The 23182-nt window shown below is 45.1% G+C and overlaps 2 long non-coding RNA genes across 2 annotated transcripts in view; one reads left to right on the forward strand and one right to left on the reverse strand.

The window, feature by feature from the left end:
• The window catches only part of LOC110257222, a 407568-nt gene that overhangs the window by 323872 nt on the left and 60514 nt on the right, over positions 1 to 23182 (forward strand). The window contains exon 6 of the long non-coding RNA XR_002339533.1: positions 11045 to 11420. This is a non-coding gene — a long non-coding RNA (uncharacterized LOC110257222). The remainder of the gene's footprint in view (positions 1 to 11044; positions 11421 to 23182) is intronic.
• On the reverse strand, positions 9762 to 11008 carry LOC102167394. Its single transcript, XR_308476.3, has 3 exons — positions 10853 to 11008; positions 10422 to 10646; positions 9762 to 10232 (listed from the first exon to the last, which is right to left on the reverse strand). It is a non-coding gene; the product is annotated as an uncharacterized LOC102167394 (long non-coding RNA).

Genomic DNA, 23182 nt, shown 5'->3' on the forward strand with positions numbered 1-23182 from the left:
TACATTGAGAAGTCCATGTTCAGAGGTCCAGGAGAAGAAGAGAAAGACAAAAGTGCCAACACAATACATAAAGAGAGAATGGGCAAGAAATTTCCAGAACTGATAAAAATCACCTATGTACAGATTTGAGGGGTCTAGAAAATTATAAGCAAAATGTATTAAAAGGAAATCTATATTTAGACATTGCCATGAACCTTCCCAAAAGCAGAGTCAAAGAGAAAGAAATTTTAAAGGCAGCAGAGAAAAAAGACAAATGTTTTTAGGTGAACAGTGGATACATTTACATCTGACGTTTCAGCAGCAAAATGGAAACCTCAAACCAAGTGGAATCTTATTTTCAATGTGCTGAGGGGAAAAAAAAAAAAAAAAACCACTGCTGGTCTGAAATTTTAGGCCCAGAAGAAATAGAAATATTTTGAAAGACAGGAGGAGGAGGAGAGAGGGAGAGAGAGAGAATGAGAATTGTCATTGAGGAAAACCTCATTGAAGGGAATTCTAAAGGACTCACTACTTGAAGCACAAGTGACCCCAGATGAAAGGTCTGAGATACAAGAACTAAAGAACAGGGAAGGTGTTATACATGTGGGCAAATGGAAATTAACAACGATTACATGAAATAGTTGTAATAATGTCTAAGGGTATTAACATATAAAAGTTTTAATTAAAATATCAAACTACAATTGCATTTCCCTTAGGAGATGGGGAAATGTTGTTGACACTGAGATTTTTATATTTCCTGGGGAAAGAGCAAAGGTTTTGAATAATTTCTACTTTGATAAGTTAATGACATATGATGTAATTTTCAAGTAAACACTGAAGATTAAAAACCAAATGTATTACTTCTAGACTTGCAGAGTGATCCAAAAATAAAAGCAAAAAGGAAGATAAAAAGATAATGGGAGGGAGGTAGAAATCCCAAAGTAATATGAGATAGAACATCCGAGGCAGTGTATTTTGGACTCTAAGAGGAATTCATTGTAAAAAGCATCATTTTATGTACCTTTAATAATGAAAAAATCCATTGAAACTTCTGTAATGCTTTCCTTAATACATAGAATTTTTATTTTGTACTACTGAAAGAGCTTTTCCCAGTTCCTAACTTTGGTCACTATTGTGCATGCAGGAGAAGGAGATCAGAAGTCAAATAAATAGGTTGAGATACATCTCAGGCTTCCTCAATTCAGAATCTATCCTTTCTAAATCTTTTTCTTTTTTTTTTTTTTTTTTTTGACTCAGAGTTTTAGACATCTGTGTTCTTCCACACAACATCAAACTCTGTGCTTTGGTTAAGAGCTTGGGTGAAATAGCATTTCATATAAGAGAGCTCCACTGCTGCCTCCAGAGTTTTCTTCCAAGCTGCTGACACCCACTCTACAGATGTGAATGTACAGGCTCAGGCAACGATAACGACAGCACGACTGCTGCTTAGCCAACAGTGAATGTCTACCAACCTCAGAGATGTCAAGATGGAAAAATGTGCACCTAAAAACCAATGAAATATATATCACTAATTACATTAACTATAAATTGAAGAAATCCTTGAGTCAAAAGACTAAGGTTGTTCGTTTAAAAACATCTGTTTTTGGAGTTCCTGCCATGGCTCAGCACTTAGTGAAACTGACCAGCATTTTGAGGAAGCAGGTTCGATCCCTGGCCTCGTTCAGTGGGTTAAGGATTCGGTATTGCCGTGAACTATGGTGTAGGTCGCAGACACAGCTCGGATCCCACATTGGTGTGGCTGTGGTGTAGGCCGGCAGCTGTAGCTCTGATTGGACACTTAGCCTAGGAACTTCCATATGATGTGGGTGTGGCCCTAAAAAGCAATTTTTAAAAAGCTACAAAATCTGTCAATACAATCTTTCTAAGTGATACAGATATACATAGTTCTCATTATTTGTGTTAGTCATGTTCTGTAAAGCCATTGTGAACAATGAATTAGTGTAGTTTCACTTAAGTTATAGTCTTAGATCCTAAAGACTCATCATGGAAGATTCTGTTTTCTTCTATAAAAGAGAAAATAAGATTCAGAAATGATTTCCCTTAGGCCACTCCGCTAACAAGGACCAGAGATGAGATTCAAATCCCCCAAACCAGCCCCAGAGCCAGAGCTTCTTGCTCTATAATGTACTGCCTCCTCACCATCTCCATCCTCTACTCAGCTCGCTGTGCGGTGGAAGCGGAAGGCACAGAGCACCGCCTTGTTCAGCCTTAGCTGGGAACATGCACATCTAGTGATTCAAATTTTTTATTGCTCCAATCAGGTCCATGAATGACCGTTTTTATGAAGTGTGATAATAATTTCTTGATTATTACATATTGAGCACCATCTTAAAACTGAAGAATATTGATAATTGTCTGAACTGTATCTATAAAAGCTGAGCCAGCCCTGCAGTTTGTCATCAGTCAAAGACCTGGGCAGGGAACGTAGCAAAAAAAGGAGGGGGGAAGGGAGAAAGACAGCAACAAGGAGCCTTCTCTTATGTCTGAATTAGTCCTTTAACAAGGGTACCAGACTCTTTCGTGACACCTACCCTGGATCTACTAACAAAGAGGTGATGCCTTTATCTGAGATTGCCTGCTATGGGGACATGAAACCTCTAGCTTCTTGTGACTTTGTCTTGTCTGAGTATGAACCTGGGTTATAGCAGTAGATGAATAAGCAGACAAAAGCCCTGTCTTTCAATTCTGGATCCAACTGTGTGTGAAGAGTCCACCCTTGGATCTTCTCACCATCAGCTCACCAGCTTACAAGGGTTGAATATCTTTCTGTTGATTGCAGCTGAGTCTTCATACTAGAATACACTCTATCAAATCTGGCCCCAACAATCATAACTGTGAAGTGAATATTTTTATCCCCAGTGTAAAAATGAGAAAATTGGTTACCCAGTTGGTAATTGCTGAGGCCAGAATTCAAATTGAGGTTTGACTCCAGATTATGTGTTGGGGTCCTAACTGCTTTCCAGGTTTTTTTAAACTTTTTTCAGGGTTTAGTGTGAGGCAGAATAGCTTAAGTTCCAGAAAAAGGAGTGGAACTGTCTTCTCTGGGTGTGAGTATGCAATACTGAGGCAAGAGCAAAGCTTGATTTAGTAGCAAGACAGGTGGACTTCCTGGATGTCCCTGGGAGGACTGCACCCCTCTTTTTTAGAGTCGATGGCACTTGAGGGCAAAGCATGTGTTCATGTTGATAATCACTGCACTTTCAGGATCAGCTGAAGTTCTCAGGACATTGCAGGTCTTCAGTAAACATTTGTGGATGGATGAATGAGTGGGTGGATGGGTGGATGGATGTATTTGAGGAAAACATTATAGAGGAGATAATGTTTTTGCTCTAAATTATTCATATGTATTCATATTTTTATATCCAAATATAGCAATATGAGAACTGGTAGTTTTTAGATCCTTCTTTTAGCCTAATTTATCTTTTATTTTTTTATTTTATTTTTATTTTTTCCTGCTGTACAGCATGGGGACCAGGTTACACATACATGTATACATACTTTTTCTTCCCATTGCTGTGTCGCGATGTAAGTATCTAGACATGGTTCTAAATGCTACACAGCAGGATCTCATTGTAAATCCATTCCAAGAGCAATAGTTTGCATCCGTTAACCCCAAGCTCCCGATTCTTCTCCCTCCCTGAGGAGAGAGTATTTGAAGTATAGATTGATATTTGGGAAAGAGGGAAAATGGGGCATGCCAGAGAGAAGAAATAGCTGTCTAAGGTCCTAGAAGTGTTTCTGAAAGAGCAGAGATACCTGTGCATAGGGTGCAGTGAGAGTAGGGGGCTAGATTATGGAAGAACCTTGAATATCACACTGAGTTTGCTGCTTATGCCATAGGAGCAGAAGTTGTCAGAGGCTGGTTAGCAAGGCAGGATGAGCACTACTGGGAAAGATGACTTCAAAGGGGAAGAGGACAGAGCAAAAGAAACCACTGAGAAAGTCACTGCAATATTCAGATGACAAATTCTCTACAGGAGGAGATGTAGAACTTGTGGACCAATTGCATGATGTGGGGCAGTGAGAGGCAGATGTGTAGCAGGGCTCTGGCATAGGCAGATGGTTGGCAAGGTCATTAACTGAGACAGGGAACTCAGGATTGAGCGCAGTTCTTTTTTTTTTTTTTTTCCATTTCTAGGGCCGCTCCCTTGGCATATGGAGGTTCCCAGGCTAGGGGTCTAATTGGAGCTGTAGCCACCGTCCTATGCCAGGGCCACAGCAACGCAGGATCCGAGCTGCGTTTGCAACCAACATCACAGTTCACGCCGGATTGTTAACCCACTGAGCAAGGCCAGGGATCGAACCCGCAACCTCATCGTTCCTAGTCAGATTCATTAACCACTGCGCCACGACGGGAACTCCTGAGCGCAGTTCTTTTGAGGCAGATAACCAACAAAATGTTGAGTGCTGATTATGTTCTGGGCATATTCCATACATGATCTCATTCAATTATCATGAGAATAGACTGTCATTTATTATCATTTAAGATCAAAGCGGGTTAGTATCTTGGGCAAATGTGCAGCCCCCATTCTCTACTGATAAAAACTTTTTTAAAATAAAGGTATAGTTTTAATCATATTACTTTTTAATTATAAGGTAACACATGAATACAATGTCCTAAAACATAATTCCACATTATAGATACAACCATATTCATTGGATTTTCCTCATCGTCCCTGATCTTCAGAGAAAATGGACCTTAACAGTGTGGCACACATCCTTCCACACTTTTTTCTATGCAGTTGCCATCTCTGTGTACCCGTGTAAAAGAAAAATGTGTGTGTGTGTGTGTGTATATGAATTTTTATGTGGTATCAATATATTCACCTATTCAAACAATATTCAGTGAATACTTAAAATATACCAGGCATTAGCAAACTTTCTGTAAAGGGCCTGATAGTAAATATTTTAGACTTTGCTGACCATGTATGATCTCCAGCACATAGTCTTCCTTGTTTGTCGTACAATCCTTTAAATAGGTAACAACCACTTTTGGCCGGGGGCTTGGGGCCTCGTTTAGCCTGTGGGGGTCTTATTTTACTGACCCTTTTCTAGGAGACAGGAATGTACCAGAGATGCTCACCACTGTATCCTTGAAGTATTGTCCTCTACTTTTTGTGGTTCTATCTCATTCTTTTTCGTTGCTGCACCGCATTTCTCCCTATGGACTGTAATTGATTTCCAAGTGTAGCTTTCCGACTCACCCTAATACCAGCTGTTGAGGACAGGAACCCTGACAACACCATCTTGGTGTTTCAGGGCTTGGTCCAGTGATCATCCAAAGATAATGGCTCCATTTGCTCTAACCCATACAGGGGAGGTGCCCTGAAAATCTTCGGTGCTTACAAAAAGGCTCCAAGCACTTTACAAAGTGCTTTGAAAGTACCCTCGAGGTGATACTCTTCACAGGAAACCTGGTGAGACAGGGATTTATCTCCATTTTTAAAGTGAGAGAATGAAGACTCTGAGAGGCAAAGCCATTTTCCCCATATTCTCACAAGAAGTAGATGGAAAGCACAGAGATGGGGGACTCTGCGGTCTGTCCTGGTGAACACTGTCTTTCTGTGTGTCGCCCATGGGCATCTAGCATCTCATGCTCCCTAAGTGCCCTACCTCTCACGCCATGAAAATACATAAGGCCGGGTCAGAAATACCGGTGGAGCTTCCCTGACATTCTGAACAAGTGGACATAACGCCCTTGTTAATTAGCCAGGTGACCTTTGAACATCCCTTCTCACCCTTTCGGTGACAAACAAACTGACCTAGACATTCAGAAACTCAGAACTCAGTCAGCGCTGTGGCCCATCTAGGCCAGGAACATAGTCCCCATGCAATTTCTCCAAAAATCAGGGGGCCACTGACTAGGTGGTTTATCATTCTTCATTTTATGAAAACTTTCATTCATGCATTTATTAATTGAAGCAATACCTCATCCTTTTTCATTTCTACTTTGTATGTGTGGTTTTTAGAAATGTTATTGGCGTATAGTTGACTTACAATGTTGTATTAGTTTCAGGTGTACAGCAAAGTGAATCAGTCATACATATACACATATCCATTCTTTTTTCCCATGTGAGTGATCACAGAATATTGAGTAGATTTCCTTGTGCTATACAGTGGGTCCTTGTTAGTTATCTATTTTATATATAGTAGTGTGTATGTGTTTATCCCCACTCCCAGTTTCCCCTTTGGTGGCCATAAGTTTGATTTAGAAATCCATGAAGTTGTTTCTGTTTTATAAATAAGTTCTTTGGTATCATTTTTATTAGATTCCACATATAAGTAATATCATATGACTTTGTATGTTTTTTTTTTTTTTTTTTTTTTTTTTTTTTGGCTGCCAGTGCAGCATATGGAAGTTCCCAGGCCAGGGATCCAGTCTGAGCCAGAGCTTCAACTTAACACCATGGCTGCAGCAATGGCAGGATCCTTCACCTACTGCACTGGGCGAGGAATTGAACCAGCACCTCCAGAGGGATAAGCCAGTTCATTAACCCTGTGCCACAGCAGGAACTCCACCTTGTTTGTGTTTTAAAGTATAAAATACATTAGTACAGTGGTACAGGCATACAATGTATGAGGTAAAAAACACACTGAAGGAAGAGCTCACTCTTTGCTTTTGTTTTTTTAACTAATAGTGCTATACGATTGAAAATATTCAGACATGGAGTTCCTGTCGTGGAGCGGCGGAAATGAATCTGATTAGGAACTATGAGGTTGCAGGTTAGATCCCTGGCCTCGCTCAGCGTGTTAAGGATCTGGCGTTGCTGTGAGCTGTGGTGTAGGTTGCAGTTGTGGCTCAGATCTGGCATTGCTGTGGCTGTGGTGCAGGCCGGCAGCAACAGCTCCGATTAGACCCCCTAGCCTGGGAACCTCCGTATACCACTGGCGCGGCCCTAAAATGTCAAAAAGAAAAAGAAAAGAAAAGATTCAGACAGCACTGGGGGAATATTAGAGACTCAGGGAACTGGTTACCCTTCCTAGAACCTCCGCAGACCTGGGTACATTTCTCATTCAAGCATGTATAATGTCCTAAATGATTGTACAGTATCATGATGAAGAAATCAGGCTTGGACACCTGAGAGACTTGGGTTTGTATTCCAGCCCCACTCCTTACTATCTGAGGGACCATGGTCCCAAGCCTCTCAGGTCCCAGTTGTAGGAATTCCACTGGCTGATGCATGAAAAGCCCTAAGAAGAGTACCCAGAGGAGTCCAGAACATCCATTATCCCCATCAGCCTTGCCAGGCTGAGACCAGTCTCCCCAGGGCTAGCTCGGTGGTCTACATCTAGCAAGCTAGCACATGAAAGTATGCTGGTAAAATCTCACAGGGGGGTTCTCTCCACCCCCCACCAAATACCAAATGCCTCATCAGCAAATGGAGCCACATTCAGCTGTCCCCTGTTTAAGCCCAGAGATGCATATGGTGCAGGAAATCCATTCCATCCCATCTCAGGTGTTAATTCCAAGCTTCTAACAACCCAAAGCTCTGAAACCACACCAAAGAGAAGAAATTACACTATTTTTAGCAATATTTTGACAGCTCTATTACCAGACAATAATCTTCTTCCCAGCCACCAGCTGATCACCACTTGCCACCAAACAGACTGGCCTCTGGTTCTGCAAGGATAGTGACAGCAGAGATGGGAAAATGGTTTTCTTTTCTCGGTGAAAATCCCAAAGAATAGGGTCACTGGCTTTATGGTGGTCTCCGCTAAGCCTTCTGCTCATCATCCTGTGGGAGTCAGACGTTCTTTTCTGTTTTAACCTGCAAAATCATTCGAGGAGCACAAAATGGTGAGCGAGCCTAAGAACCAGCTGGGCCCCCTGGCCACTCAGGTTCTCACTGCAAGCAAAATAACTGGACTGGAAACGAAACCCTTGGAAACGTCAGGACCAGGTGGAACACGAGTAGCTTGGCCAGTTATTCTGTCTCTAATTATTACTTATGGGACTTGTGCTGTACTTGTGTGCAGCTAACCACAGGCTCCCTTGGACACAGGGAGCCTTTTGATATTCAGAAATGTAGAGCTCATAATTTAATCACCAGTCCCTGGGTTCAGGGAGCCCCAGCTCCAATGCTCATTGATGCAGGGCCAATAGGGCATGCCCAGCAGAAGGGCGTTTGTGGTGGGCTGGCCGGGCCTGGACTTGTACCCCTTCCCAAGTGACATCAACCCACCTCCACTCTATGGAATTAGCAGTTACTCTTTTTTTTTTTTTTTTTTTTAAGGGCTGCACCTGTAGCATATGGAAGTTCCTGGGCTAGGGGTCATATAGGAGCTGCAGCTGCTAGCCTATGCCACAACCATAGCAAAACCAAATCTGAACTGCATCTTCGATCCACGTCTTGGCTTGCCACAGCGCCAGATCCTTAACCCTCATGGACTCTATGTCAGGTTCTTAACCCACTGAGCCACCACAGGAACTCTTCCAGGACAAAGATTATGTTGGGCTCTTAACCCACTGAGCCACAATGGGAACTCTTCATCACCTTTCTTCAATATTACCCAAAAGCCGTTCCCACATTCTTGCGCATGATAGACTTGATATTTCAGAAGGGGGAGAGTGTTTGAGAAAGTGGATGTCACAGCCAATGCCAACCCCATTAAATGCAGTTTAGGTGGCATTTTCCCCCCAAACCCTCCAGCCACCCCGACCTGCTGCATTCTGGAGATTTTGCTGCTGCCTCACCTGGCCTGGTCCCAGCTACCTCCCAGCATGCTGGCTCCCCTTTTCTCTCTCCTTGTGTTACCAGTTACACTTTTCCCATCCAATCCCTTTCTCTGCAAAGCAACAAGTAAAATTCTCTCCTTGCTTCAGATCTTAGCAGTAGCTGCCACCCAGAGCTTTGACGTTTGCCGGGGCATTTTTCTAATGGCCAGGCTCTCCCTAACAGGTCTTTAGTGCCAACTGGTAAGACTTTATGCAGATATTTATTATTATTTTTAAATTATCACCATCATCATCAGTGCCACCATTGTTATCATCACCAAAACCATCATTGCCACCATCATCATCAGTATTATGATATTCTATGGTGGGAGGCAGCATTTCATGATGGATGGGACACAGGCTCTGGAGCCACACAGGAGTAGATTAGAATCCCAGCTCCCCCATATACCAGCTATGTAAGCTGAGGCAAGATTCTTAATCTCTATATGCCTCAGATCAGTCAGATGGTGGTAATAATCATTCCTACCTCACTGAGTTGAATTAAAAATTAAACCACGTGGAGTTCCCATTGTGGCTCAGTGGGTTAAGAACCTGACTAGTATCCATGAGGATGTGGGTTTGATCCCTGGCCTTGCTCAGTGGGTTAAGGATCCGATGTTGCTGTGAGCTGCAGTGTAGGTGGCAGACGTGGCTCAGATCTGGCGTTGCTGTGGCTGAGGCTTAGGCTGGCAGCTACAGCTCTGATTGGACCCACTGGCCCAGGAACTTCTATGTGCCATAGGTGCAGCCCTAAAAAGAAAAAAAAGAATGGGCAGAGCTCAGTGTGCCAGGCTGGCAGGGCTAGTCCACCTGTCATCACAGCTAAATACTTATTTTGTGAACACCATCATCAGAAAACTATGTTATCTGTTTATCCTCAGAATTTCTTCTTTTCCCTGACTCTAGTATGCAACACTTGAGACTTCAAAGAACCCATTGTCAACTAAAATTTATGACTGAATAAACAAAAGCACGACTTAAAAAGAAAACAGGACCCCAGCATGTTTTTCTTCCAAAACACTGATCTTCAAGTTCTGAGCTCCTGCCTGGTCCATGTGGGCTTCTTCCCTAAATGCATGGCCTTCCACAAGGCGGCCTCAGACCTGCAGGCCACATGAGGGGTTTCCCATGTGCAAGGATGTACCTTTTATTTTCAAAGCTGGGCCAACTTCACAGAAAAAGAACAAAATCATCTAACTAAAACTTAAAAACTAAACAACTCACCTAAGAACAAGAAGAGCTGACAACTTTAATATATATCTCACATGAGACTAAATGTGTCATTTATTACAGAAATCAGGAACCCACCAACATATCAGAAACTCCAGGAACACTGGCACCCTGGGGAGATGAGGCCCTGGTCCCGTTAACCACCTCTAGCTCCCGTCCAACCGATCTGGGTCCTGCTGCATCCTGTTTTCCAGGGAAGAAACTGAGGCATTTGGCTGGAGTGATGGTCAAGGTCACCGGCCAGGCGGCCTCTCCTCCCGGCCTGGTCTGGTTCGAAGGCACACACCTGGGAGGAGAGGAAGAATCTGAGTGTGTTCCCGGGTCCACGTTCCAACACCACAGCGCCCACAATGAACAGCCAGAAGTCTCTGACCTTAGGGCTCACCCCGATTGTCACTGGGGCTGGGTTCTCAGACATGTGCAGGTCCCTGTGCAGCAGCCCGCAGCGCCTCCACCACCACCTCCTCACCCTCACCTTTGTCTCTATCCCTCAGCTCCTTCCTCTTCCTTCTCTGGTCTTGGCCTTGTCTTGGCCCCCAGGGCACAGGTACTCCAGGATAAACCTGGTCTGGCAGCTGTGGACCATCTGCAGGCACTTGTCCTGCAGCCTGGTTCTTTGGAAGCAGGTCTCCTTGAGCTTGGGGCAGTCGGCCAGATCTGCTGGGATCTCGCTCCGATGGTTGTTGGACAGACCTGGCGTCTGCGAGAGAGACCCAGGCACGTCAGACCCGTGAGCGCCAGTCTGGTGCCAGGACAGGGAAGGGACCCCGCTGCCCTGGGACCCGCTTTCCTGAGGCTGCCTAACCCGGTCTCAGCACCAGCCTCTCTTCCCCTGCCTGGTGCCCAGCACTGATAGGGCCAACAGGGGCTCCTCAGAGGGTCAGGTGCGCGTGGACTCCCACTAACCTCTCTAAAATTCCAATCTTCCCTTGTCACAGCTACAGAAAAATCTCAGATCAATGGCTCCGTCGGACGGAAAAAAAAAAAAAAAAAGACAGCAAAGCATGACGGGAATGTTCGGTTATGAACAGATAAGAACTTTAGGTGAAACATAGATTCTCCACAAAATGGGGCTAAGATTTTTTTTTTTTAAATTAGGTGAGCAAAGAAAGAAAATACAGCACGAGTAAAACAGCATCCCTCTTCCTGTTGAGATGCGAAGGCGCCAGCACACTGCGCTCCATGTTCTCATACTCCGCGTGTGCAGACAGATGGCGAATCCGCGTCGATGCTGGGATGGGTTCTGGGCCCTGCATGATGATGCGAGAAAAGGGAATCGAAGTCGGGTCCACTGCCGTCTGCACTGTAAGGAGGTTCCTGAAAGCCTGCTGCCCACGAGACGGAACCTTCTATGATTGCTGCTGATGAAGGCTCTCCCCAGCGTTGCTTATGCAGTGACAGCAAGCAAAACGGCCACCTCACACAGCGGCTTCCTCGGAGTGGGGAGGAGGGACATCGATGGAGCATCTCTGAGGTAGGTTGGGGTCCTCACACCAGCATGGCTGTCCTGGGGCACAGGGCCCCTCCCAGGAGACACAGCCGTGCCCCCTCTGCTCTTTCCCAGCTTGACTGTCCCAGTGGTGCAGCAGCCGGGGCAGCATCCTGCGCTGCATGTAAATGGCTTTTTGTTTGCTTGTTATTTATTTATTTATTTTTTCAAATGAGATGTAGTTGATTTACAGTGTTGTGTTGGTTTCAGATAGGCAGAGGAGTGATTCGGTTTTATGTATATATTCTTTTTCAGATTTTTGTTCATAGTTTATTACAGTATGTCGAGTCACAGTTCCCTGTGCTATACAAAAATAAAATAAAATAAAACAATACAAATAAAAACAAAAAACAGCAGTTTCCACTGTGGCCCAGTGGAAACAAGTCCAACTAGTATCCATGAGGATGCAGGTTTGATCCCTGGCCTCACTCAGCGGGTCAGGGACCTGTGTTGTGGTGAGCTGTGGTGTAGGTTACAGACGTGCCTCCGATCCCGAGTTGCTGTGGCTGTCGTGTAGGCTGGCAGCCATAGCTCCGATTGGACCCCTAGCCTGGAAACTTCCATATGCTGCGGGTACAGCCCTAAAAAGCAAATAAATAAATAAATAAAAATAAAAACAACCCCCCCCCTCGGCACAGCTCCTGGTAGAGTCAGATGGTCGATAAATGGTGGCTGGTATTATCATTACCACATACAGGCTCCTGTCCAGCTCACTGGCCTGAGTCCAGGTATATAACATGTGTATATGTGCAGCTCTTCACACATGGCAGGCACTCCTGGGGTTCCCATTGCACTTTTTAGCATCTGCTTCATTGATACCGATGATAGGCATTCATTTCTCTTGTCCTTTCAATGACTCTGTAGTGTCTTTAAAGGGAGGGAGTCACCTTCGTCATCTCATGTTTGCGGATCGAATCAAATTGTTTATTCTGAAAGCAAGGGAGCATGACCCCATCAGAGGTCTGAGTAGTTAGTTCTTTCCGTAGCACAGGGAAAATAGGAGGTGTTGGGAAGGAAGATGGGTGCTCTGGTATGGTTGCCATCACCCCCAAAACATTGCCTCTGTAGAAAAATGCCAATGCAGCCACTGTCTGAGGATGCCTTCTGTGTTTTCTGGAAAAATTACCATGGTTAGACTGAACCCAGTGGGTAGGTACATGACACTAAGGGTCTTTGAACGAATGGATAAGTGAATGAATGAATAAATGAGTGCATGAACATTTCACCCATTTTGTCACTTGGCACTCTTTATATAAAGGCCTTCTTGAAAAACTTTTCCCAGATTCTAGGACCCAGAAAAGTCTGTTTCTGCTGCAGTACTAGAAGTTTCTTTTTCACTGGCATCCTGCCCTTTTTTTTTTTTTTTTTTTTTTTTTTGTCTTTTTGCCATTTCTTGGGCTGCTCCCGTGGCATATGGAGGTTCCCAGGCTAGGGGTCCAGTCGGAGCTGCAGCCACCAGCCTATGCCAGAGCCACAGCAACGCGGGATCCGAGCCACGTCTGCGACCTACACCACAGCTCACGGCAACGCGGGATCCTTAACCCACTGAGTGAGGGCAGGGACTGAACCCGCAACCTCATGGTTCCTAGTCAGATTCATTAACCACTGAGCCACGACGGGAACTCCTATTTTTCCTTTTCCATTTGTAAGCCATGAAGCTTTGCATTTTGTACTCATTCTCTTATTTAATTCATCAGTGAAGGAGAAACCATGTTATTTTCCACTTTACAGACAAGGAAACTAATGTGCATATATATAATATATATATAATATATATTTTAATCTGTTCCAAGACATAAACTGTAGGGAGGTAGGAACCTGGCTGATCCTTTGTGCCCTTCTCAGCCTCTGTCAGGACCTGGTACAGATGTTCAATATATAATTTATGACTTATGGATGTATTGATAGCCAGAATGAAACATGCCTTCCCCCAAAGCAAATCATTAGCATCTCCCCAGTGGGGTGAATGAGGTCATGGAGCTCTGAACCCCAGATAAGTTGGACTCTGCCAAGGGCCACCCCAGCCTGCAGGACTGATGTCCTTACATGGACTGGTCGGAGAGGTACATAGATGGAGGTCAGCTTGTCCAGGACCGTGTCTCTGAGCTGGGCTGCACAGTTCTGTGGGGTCTGGGGCACAGAGCCTTCTTGCTGGGGCCAAACCCCCCTCCAGTGTAGGTCTGAGTGCCCCTCCATTGTAATTTTCATTTTCTTTCTCTGCTCTTCCCTCCAGAAGATCGTGGGCGCTTTTGTGGACAGTTATAGAGTAGAAGCCAATGAGAGGAAGGAAGGAGGGAAGGCAGGAAAGAAGGAAGGAAGAAGAAGGGAGGGAGGGGAAAAGGAAGGAAAATGGGAAGGAGGGAAAGAAGAGAAGCGGGGAGGAGACGGGTAAGGGATGGTATGAGCTATGAGGAGGCTCACATATCCCACTAACACTTTGGCTTAAAAAGTATAATCAGGCGTTCCTGTTGTGGAAACAATCCAACTAGGAACCATGAGGTTGCGGGTTCAATCCCTGGCCTTGCTCTGTGGATTAAGGATCTGGCGTTGCTGTGAGCCATGGTGTAGGCCGGAGGCCATAGCTCCGATTGGACCCCTAGCCTGGGAACCTCCATGTGCTGGGGGGTTGGGGGCGGGGGAGGCTAAAAAGCAAAAAAAAAAAAAAAAAAAAAGTATAATCATTCCTTGATAGGAATGAAGAATAAGAATCCTGGGGCAAATGAGCCAAAGGAACTTTTAGGAAAAGAGAATGAAGAGCTAAAACCAGGCTGGGGGAGGGAAGGCAGGCTGGCAAAGACCAACCTGGGGACCCTGCCCCAAAGCCACAATTAGTCCTCCACTCCAGAATGCACTCTGTGTTAGGCCCGTTTTTCCATTGCTGCTTTATACTCTTTCTGTACTGGGGGCTGATTAACTTCAGCCAGAAGTGCCGCTGGCAGCTGAAAACTTAAAACAAAGGCTCTGTACAAAAGAATCGTGTTCCCCCTCCCCTTCATTTATTTGAAATAATTTTGCCCTCCTTAGTCCCGTATGGTTCCTGCATAAATTACTCTGCATGACCAGCCTGCCGTGAGCATGCTTGCCTGACTGCCTCCGCTCCCCTTCAAATCTGCCAGTTAAGCTTTAAGCATCTTGAAAACGCATTGTCTGGAATGAAACAACCAATTATGCTTTCAGGTTTTGTGGCATAATATCGCAGAAACCAGCAATTACAGAATCAGAGTGGCATCAAATGGGGGTAGAAGGGAGTTAGCACGGATTATTCTTTAAATAGCAGTTACATGAACTCATAATAAATAGGTATTAAGTGTTAAATGTATGATAAGTAATTCTTGACAATGCAATTATCCAAACAGAAGAGGGGAAAGTGGCAAAAATGGCATATTGTCAAATTCTTTGTGCACTGCATGCTCAGTTAGACTGAGACGTGAAGGGAATTTGTCTTTGTTCCAGCTAGCCGTGGGGGCAAGAGGACAGATGTGGGCACCAAGGGGCATTCGACTGGTTCCTAAGAGATGGCAGGGCTTCAAAAGAGCAAAGCCTTTTCCCCTGGGGCAGGATATGGCTGACCAAAAAATTCCATGGCAACAAGCTCTGCTTCATGCAAAGCTACCTAATCAGACATACATTTAGGAATTCTTTGATGTGAAATAATGTGCAGGTAAGTCTATAGCCTGGTGCTTGGCAGACAGCAGGTGGGTAGAAAATGTTTGTTGAATTTATGTGGCACTTAAAGGCAGGGCTGCTATGTGGCTGCATAGGTTGTGCACTGAACAATTCCAGGGAAGAACATTCATATGGATATGATGTGAACAGCTCCCCCTTGGACTTGGGAGATGCTGTGGCCTTGCTTAGAAGGCAAGGTAGAATTTATATCTGTGAACTTATACTTCAGCTTAATTCTCACCAGAGAAAATCAACTTTCGATTCAGTCAGTGGTTTTCAGCACTGAAAATTTAATGATTTAAATTTAATGATTAAAATGGAGGACATATGTCCAGACTACTTGAAGTCAAATTCAAGTTTCCCTTATCAGCTGTATATCTTTGGGAAAATTACTTAAATTTTTCTGAACCTCTGTTTTTCTAGTTACAACCTGTGGCTAAAGAACAGTATTCCCCTCATAGCATAGGTATAAGGATTAAATGACATGATACATTAATGAGTTTGTCAGCATCCATACAACTTCTTCCCTTTTCTTCATGGACATTCAGTTAGACTATATTTTTTCGGGCCCTGGCAGTTAGAGGTGGCCATGTGCCTGAGTTCGGGCCTGTTGGATGTGAATAATAAAAGTGAAGCAGCCTAGCAGGGCCTAGAGGAGCCAGCAGAGAACCCCCAAATCCTGGGGGCATGATAGAGCCACAGATGGAAGGAGCTTGGCTCCCTGGAACATCATGTGGAGGAGAGGTCTCTGCCCACCAGGCGCCCTGGCTGAGAAATCAACCACTGTTGTCACAAACTACGGAGATGAAGGGTTGATTGGTTAGAGCTCTCACCATTACTTTAATACATTTAAAGAACAGTGTGTATGTTTTAACCATATTGCCTTGGGCGAGGTATGAGAAGGCCAGACAGATCAAGAAGAAACCAGAAAGGGTGGGTCACTAGCACCCTACCCTCAGTCACTCAAGGGAGGCACAGGAGTCAGTCAGGAGGCAGGAGGACAGAGAGGAACTGTGGACAAGCACCCTTAGTGTGGTTTCTAGGAAGGGACATACAAGGGAGAGTCAGTAGGTGAAGGATTAGCTGGTTTGAGTGATTTCAGCAGGCTCTGGGGTCTAGGTGCTGTCCCTAGTAGTCTGGTACCCAGTCCTGGGACAGTTAGGACTGAGGGATATTGTCTAGAGTGGGAGCGCATGATCAGGAAGGTGGTCGGGCTTGTAGACAAAATCATCTGCTTAAGAAGGGAGACCAGTTGGCTTCTAGCCCCGGGGCCCCAGTAACTGGGTAAGACAGCACTTATAAGAACTGCCCTGGAGTTCCCGTCATGGCTCAGTGGTAACAAATCTGACTAGCATCCATGAGGGTGTGGGTTTGATCCCTGACCTGGCTCAGTGGGCTAAGGATCCAGCCTTGCCAGGAGCTATGGTGTAGGTCACAGTTGCAGCTCAGATCCCATGTTGCTGTGGCTGTAGTGTAGGCCAGCAGCGGCAGCCCTGATTAGACCCCTAGCCTGGGAACCTCCATATGCTGCAGGTGTGGCCCTAGGACAGAGCCCTGAAAAGTCAGCTACTCTTCCGAGCAGTAGTGGCATGGAGGCGACATGCTGAGCATCCAGAGGAAAAAACTGTATGTTGTTCTGCCCGTTCAGACAACTGACCTACCCTGTGGAAAGATGACTGGAGCTTCTGAGAGGCAAGCTCTGCAGAGGACAGGTACTCAAAATTGCAGGGCGATCTATAGCCCTGGGCTTCCATGTAGCTGTGATGCTGGACAGACCACATGGAGAAGGCTCATGGAGGGACCAGGTGAAGAGGGAGACACTCTGAGATGACTCGGAGAAAGTCAGAGGCCCAGCTGAACTCAGCCTCTCAGCCATTTCTACCCTGGGTCCAGATACAGCATTTGCTCTGGAGAAGCAAGTCACCATGTTGTAGGTGGCCCACATAGTGTGTAAATGCATTCTCCTGCCACCTGTCATGTCAGGGATCCTGGAAGCACATTCTCCAGCTTCAGTGGAGCTTTCAGATGACTGCAGCTCTGGTTGGCAGCTTTACTGAAGCCTCGTGAGCCAGAACCCCCAGCTAAGCTGCTCCTGGATTCTTGGTCCTCAATGTCTATTGTTTGAAAAATAGTGGTGTCCCTGCCTTTGAGAGAGAATGATAAGCAGAACATATGAAGAGCACAGAAAAGGAAGCCTGTGCTTTGGGGCTGAGGATGGGAAGAGACATATACACTAAGGTGACACATACAGGTGACACATACACTAAGTGCAGGTGACACATACACTAAGTTTGCAGAGTGAATGTGGAAGCATAACAAAGAAGAAGCCTTGGGAGTTCCTCGGTGGCTCAGCAAGTTAAGGATCTGGCATTGTCATTGCTGTGGCTCTGGTTATTGCTGTGGTGTGGGTTCGATCCTTGGCCCAGGAATTTTCCACGTGCCAAAAAAGAAGGAGAAGGAGCCATGGAAAGGCATTCAGAGGAAACAGCCTGAGCAGGGGCAGAGGCTGGAGCTCAAGGCACATGGCAGAGACTGCAAGCAGCCTGTGTGGTTGGAGCACAGGGCAGTTCAACAGGATGCTTGCAGGTTGAAAAGGACCTTGTGCGGTTTTTTGAAAGAGTTTGGTCTTTATCCCAGGGGCCATGGACGGACCCAGGCAAATCTTCCGGTACATTTATTAAGCTTCTTTCTTGTTTTATTATTATTATTATTATAGTTTTTTTAATTACTCAAATGAATTTATCACATCTGTAGTTGTGTAATGATCAGAACAATCTGATTTCACAGGATTTCCATCCCACAGCCCAAGCACATCCCCCCACCCCCCTTGTTTCTTGTTTTAATATGATTTTGTTTTTAAAGAATTTGTTGTTGTTGTTGTTGTTACTTATAGTTACTTCCTTGTAACAAGGGCCCAGGTATCACATAATCACAGAAATGTAAAGCTGGGTGGAGTCCATCTAGGTCAACTGTTTCCTGTTTCCCTATCATATAAAGGAGAAACTGAAGCCCAGAGAAGGAGAGTGATTTTCCTAAGGCTTTGCTTCAGGGTATTCATCTTCCCAGAAATAATCTTTACTTCCCATACACCTTTGCTTATAATAATGCGACCTAAGCATCGTGGTCTAGATCAAGGTCTTTTTTCTCCAGGAAACCACCCATGGTCTCCACTGATCTCTTACCAGTCAAATCCTACAGTGCAGAGAGTCTCTCTGCCTTGTGCCTTGACCCCCTCCTGTCCCTTCACACAAGAGGCAGAGTCACCCCATAACTCAGCATGTTCCCCCTGCTTACTCTCAAGTTGCTTATCAAGTTGCGGTAATGACTCCAAATTTGTTCACACTTTCTGGTGCCTCTTCTAGGCTCCTGATCCTCAACCTTACGTGAAACTCCTACACCTCTGCCCTCCCGCAGCTGTACCTCCTGGCCCTTTCACCCTCCTCGCTGCTGGTCTCTACCTACTCACCCATCATTCTCCTCTGTCCCTAAAGACTCAGGTTCCTGGTTCCCCTTTTCCTTCTCCCCTCCCCTCCCCAGTCCCTACTAGGGTCAAAGTGATGCCAGCATCCTCTTGGGCACCAACTGGCCCAACACTCTGGTCTCACCTCCGATATCCTCTTCCCAATGACATGGACCTTCTCTCCCCCTCACCCCCTCACTCCCAAGGTCTCTGCCTGGCCTAGAACTCCTTCCCTTAGGAAGTAATTAAGCTCAGGCATGTAACTTCCAAACACAACCTCATCTTTCCAAGATTCCCAGGTGGTTCCTTCCACCACCTCTGATCTTCAGGATTACAGAGACCTCAGACTCTGCCACCTTCTCGGCTTCCTTCTCCTCATCCCTCGCTCCTGGCTCCACTGCTGTCCCCACTGGCTTGGATCTTAAAACTCATGACTTTCATATCCCTCTTGCCAATATCCTCAACTCGCCAAACCCACTGTGCTTCTGTTGCACCTGCCAAACAAGTTCCAGTCTTTCTTCAGCCCTGCTGTGTGACTTCTCCCTGCCCACACCCAGGCTGCGGAGCCCCGTGGGAGGAAATCCCACCTCATTGCAGGTTGGTGCCACTAAAAAGGCAATGTCTTCAGCCTCACCTGGGGCCTCAGAGCTTCCAGCTTCCTGAGGAAGCTCTCTCCCACTCTCTAGGATAACTATTTCAAATTTTTCCTCACTTCTCAAATCTCCTGCCCCACCATCTCCCACTCACTCAAGGCAAATAACCTCACCTCCTACTGCACAGAGAAAAATAGAAGTCTTTAGACAGGAACTCCCGAAAAGTTCTGGTGCCAGAGCTGCAAAGGAAGCTGTATCTGTATTCAGCCTCTTTCCCACCTGTGATAGTGAAGAGGGGGCTACCTTCTTCCTTACCCACGCTCTGGATTTATCTCTTCTTCTTCCTCCTCCAGGACCTTTCCTGATTCTCCTTACTCTCTCCTGAAAAAACTTCTTCTTTTTTGTCTATTTAGGGCCACACCCATGCCATGTGGAATATCCCAAGCTAGGGGTCAAATCTGAGCTGTAGCTGCCAGCCTACACCACAGCCACAGCAATGCCAGATCTGAGCTGCGTCTGCGACCTACACATCTCACGGCAATGCCAGATCCTAACCCACTGAGCAAGGTCAGGGATTGAACCTGCCTCCTCACAGATGCCAGTCAGGTTCGTTTCTGCTGAGCCACGACGGAAACTCCCTGAAACTTCTAATTTACCCTTTCTTTTTGATTCTTTAGTATCTGGGTTGAACTTTCAAAGTCTCTATGATTAAAACCAGCACCCCCTCCAACTCTCTAAATCCAGCTGCAGCCTAGCTCCCCTACTCAGCAAAGATCTGGACCAAGGTGCTTACTCTTGCATCCTCCTTCCTTTGCCTCCCCCTCCTTCTTGAGCCCACTGCAGCCCACCACCCTGCACAGGCTAATCTCATCAGATCTGAGCCATAGTTTTGACCTGCACCCGACGCTGCAGCAATGTCTGATCCTTAACCCACGGTGCCAGGCCAGGGATCGGACCTATGTCCCTACGCTCCAGAGACACCTCAGATCCCACTGAGCCACAGCAGGAGCTACTCAACCAATTTTGTGAAATGGACAAAACCTTAGAGTCATTTTTGGTACCCTAAGTATTTGGGGATTTTTTTCCCCTAATTTCAAATGTAATGCATGCAGAAAGTGAACATTTGCCAAACAAAATGAAATCACCCACATGCCACCATAAAATGGGACTTACGTGCCACTGATGCGACCCTAAAAAGACCAAAACAAAACCAAAATGGGACTTATTACATTTTTACTGTGTATTCTTTGACTATTTTTTCTATTCACTTATATTTGCTTTTTTCCTTAAAAAAAAAAAAAAAAAAAGGACCTATAGCACATGCTGTTTGTAGCCTGCATTTTTTTTTTAAATTAGCACTGTCAGAGTGAACATTTTTTGATGTCAGATGTATGTTCTTCTCTTTGTCTCTGCATTTAGCAAATGCCCGGCTTTTTACCACATGGCTGTATCACAGTTTACAAACTCTCAACTGAAGAGAACTGGACCTTTGAGTCATTTCCTTTTTTTTTTTTTTTTTTTTTGTTTGCTGGAAAAACCTCCTTATAGCTTCATCTTTGCACACATGCACTTTAACTTCCTTAAGCCCCAAGTACAGACACTGCTAAGGTGTTTGATACATATCCAGAGACCCTGAATCAGTTCACTCTCGGTATCATTAAATTGTATCATTAAAAAGTATTCATAGATATTTGCCCACCAGCGGGCACTACAATTATCATTAAAATCTTTATCTTTTCTTCCTAGGCAGGTTAAATACTGATTAATTAATTTTAATCTGCAGATTAAAATATACTTATCAGGCACACAATGATTCTCCACTCTTGACTCTTACAATCACTTCAACTTGGTATTCACATTTAGAGAAAGATGAATGCCCACCACCCAGCCTGTCCTCCATGAGCTGGGATCATGAGTGTGGATTTTAGACACATCTCTTCACATAATATGAAATTCATTCTGCAGCCATTCCTTGAGCTCTGCCTTGTTTTAGGTCTGCCTTGTGCCAAGGCCACAGTAGTGAGCAGACAGCCAAGGTCCTTATTCGCCAGATGCTTATATTACAGTGTGGGAGACAAGACAATTAAAAGTCAACAACAACAACAACAAAAGACTATTTCAGCAGTGATAGATAGAGACAAGAAACAAAAGATGTAACAGAGAATAGTTGAGGGTGGGTGTTGGGCACTCATATGAATCATATCTGAGAAGGGGACATTTGTGCTGTGCCTTGAGTGTCAAAATATATCTGATCTGGGGTGTGTGTGTCCCAGACAGAGAACAGAAATCACATAAGCTTGGTGTATTTGAACATCAGAAAGGAGGCTAGCTGTCTTTAAAATAGAGAGGGTGGAAGGGAGAGAATGCTAGAAGATCAGATCTGAGAGGTTAGGAAGGGCCTGGAAAGCATAGGACCTTGGAGGTCATGAAAAGGAATTTTGAAAACTCAGCCAATAACCAGGAACTTTCAAGGTTTTTGCTGTTGGTGTTTTCTCTTGTTTTGTTTTCTCCATGCTCACGACATGTGCAGGATCCCAGGCCAGGGATTGAACCCACAGCACAGTGACCCAAGCCGCTGCAGTAAGAATGCCAGATCTTTAACTGCTGTACCACCAGAGAACTCACGTTTCTTTCTTTTTTTGGTCTTTTGTGTTTTTAGGGCCGCATCCATGGCATATTGGAGGTTCCCAGGCTAGGGGTCTAATCAGAGCTATAGCCCCCAACCTATGCCACAACCACAGCAACTCGGGATCCAAGCCACATCTACGACCTTCACCACAGCTCACGGCAACACCGGATCCTTAACCCGCTAAGCGAGGCCAGGGATTGAACCCGCAACCTCATGGTTCCTAGTCGGATTCGTTTCTGCTGTGCCATGATGGGAACTCACATTTCTAATGTCATATTCTTTCCACAAAATCCTGAGAGTTTAGTATTTCCCACTTTATGCAGTTCCTGGCACACATCAAGCACTTGGTCAATATTTTATGAAGAGAAAAAATAGATGAATGAAGGGAATAAACTGAGGTCAAGGCCAGCATACTCGCTTTGCAACCCCTTGCTTTTGGCGTGGAAGAAATTGATACAATAGTCACCCAACTATTGAAAGAACTCTTCAGGCTCACTGAAATTGCAAGTTCCTTAATTCAAAATGATATCCTGACAGCAATAATTCTGAGAGAAAGAGAAGTCATAGCAAAACATAGGATTTGATAGACTTTGAGTTAAATACAGTACAGCACCCCAGAGCACTCATTTGGTTAATTGTGGGTGGAATTATTTGAGCAAAACATTTTGTGCCTACAAGCAGCTGCAGGTGCAGGCAGAGAAGCTTGTAAGAATCTTTAGCCAAATTTGGTCCTTACAGTTCCCCCAGAAGTTGGCACTGGTTCCCTTCCCTTGTGGTTCCTTCAGTTCCCCTGATGGCAGAAACATTGTGACAGCTGCGAAGTTTCCTTGGCGAGTGTATCCACTCAGGGCAAATTTCGTCTTCCTTCCTCCTCAACAGAGGCAAGAAAAGAGCTGAACGTGCGTCCCTGAGTTTATGATTTCAGGGACTTCCTAGATCAGAGACCAGAACTTCAAGACTCCTCTATTTGTTGTACCATTCATTCACTCGATCATTCATTCATCTCATGTCTTTTTTTTTTTGGTCTTTTTGCCTTTTTCTAGGGCTGCGTGCACGGCATATGGAGGTTCCCAGGCTAGGGGTTGAATCGGAGCTGTAGCCGCCGGCCTATACCACAGCCACAGCAACACGGGATCTGAGCCACGTCTGTGACCCACACCACAGCTCACAGCATTGCTGGATCCTTAACCCACTGAGCAAGGAAAGGGATAGAACCCGCAACCTCATGGTTCCTAGTTGGGTTCGTTAACCACTGAGCCACGATGGGAACTCCATCTCATGTCTTTTTATTTCCAAGCACAGTGTTAGGCGACAAAGGTGGGCACCATCTTTACCATCACAGAGCTTGCAATTAATTATGTAGGTAATCGCTAAGTTATAATTATGATACAGGCTGTAA

The sequence above is a fragment of the Sus scrofa genome, chromosome 16, assembly GCF_000003025.6.
Source record: "Sus scrofa isolate TJ Tabasco breed Duroc chromosome 16, Sscrofa11.1, whole genome shotgun sequence".
NCBI lineage: Eukaryota > Metazoa > Chordata > Mammalia > Artiodactyla > Suidae > Sus > Sus scrofa.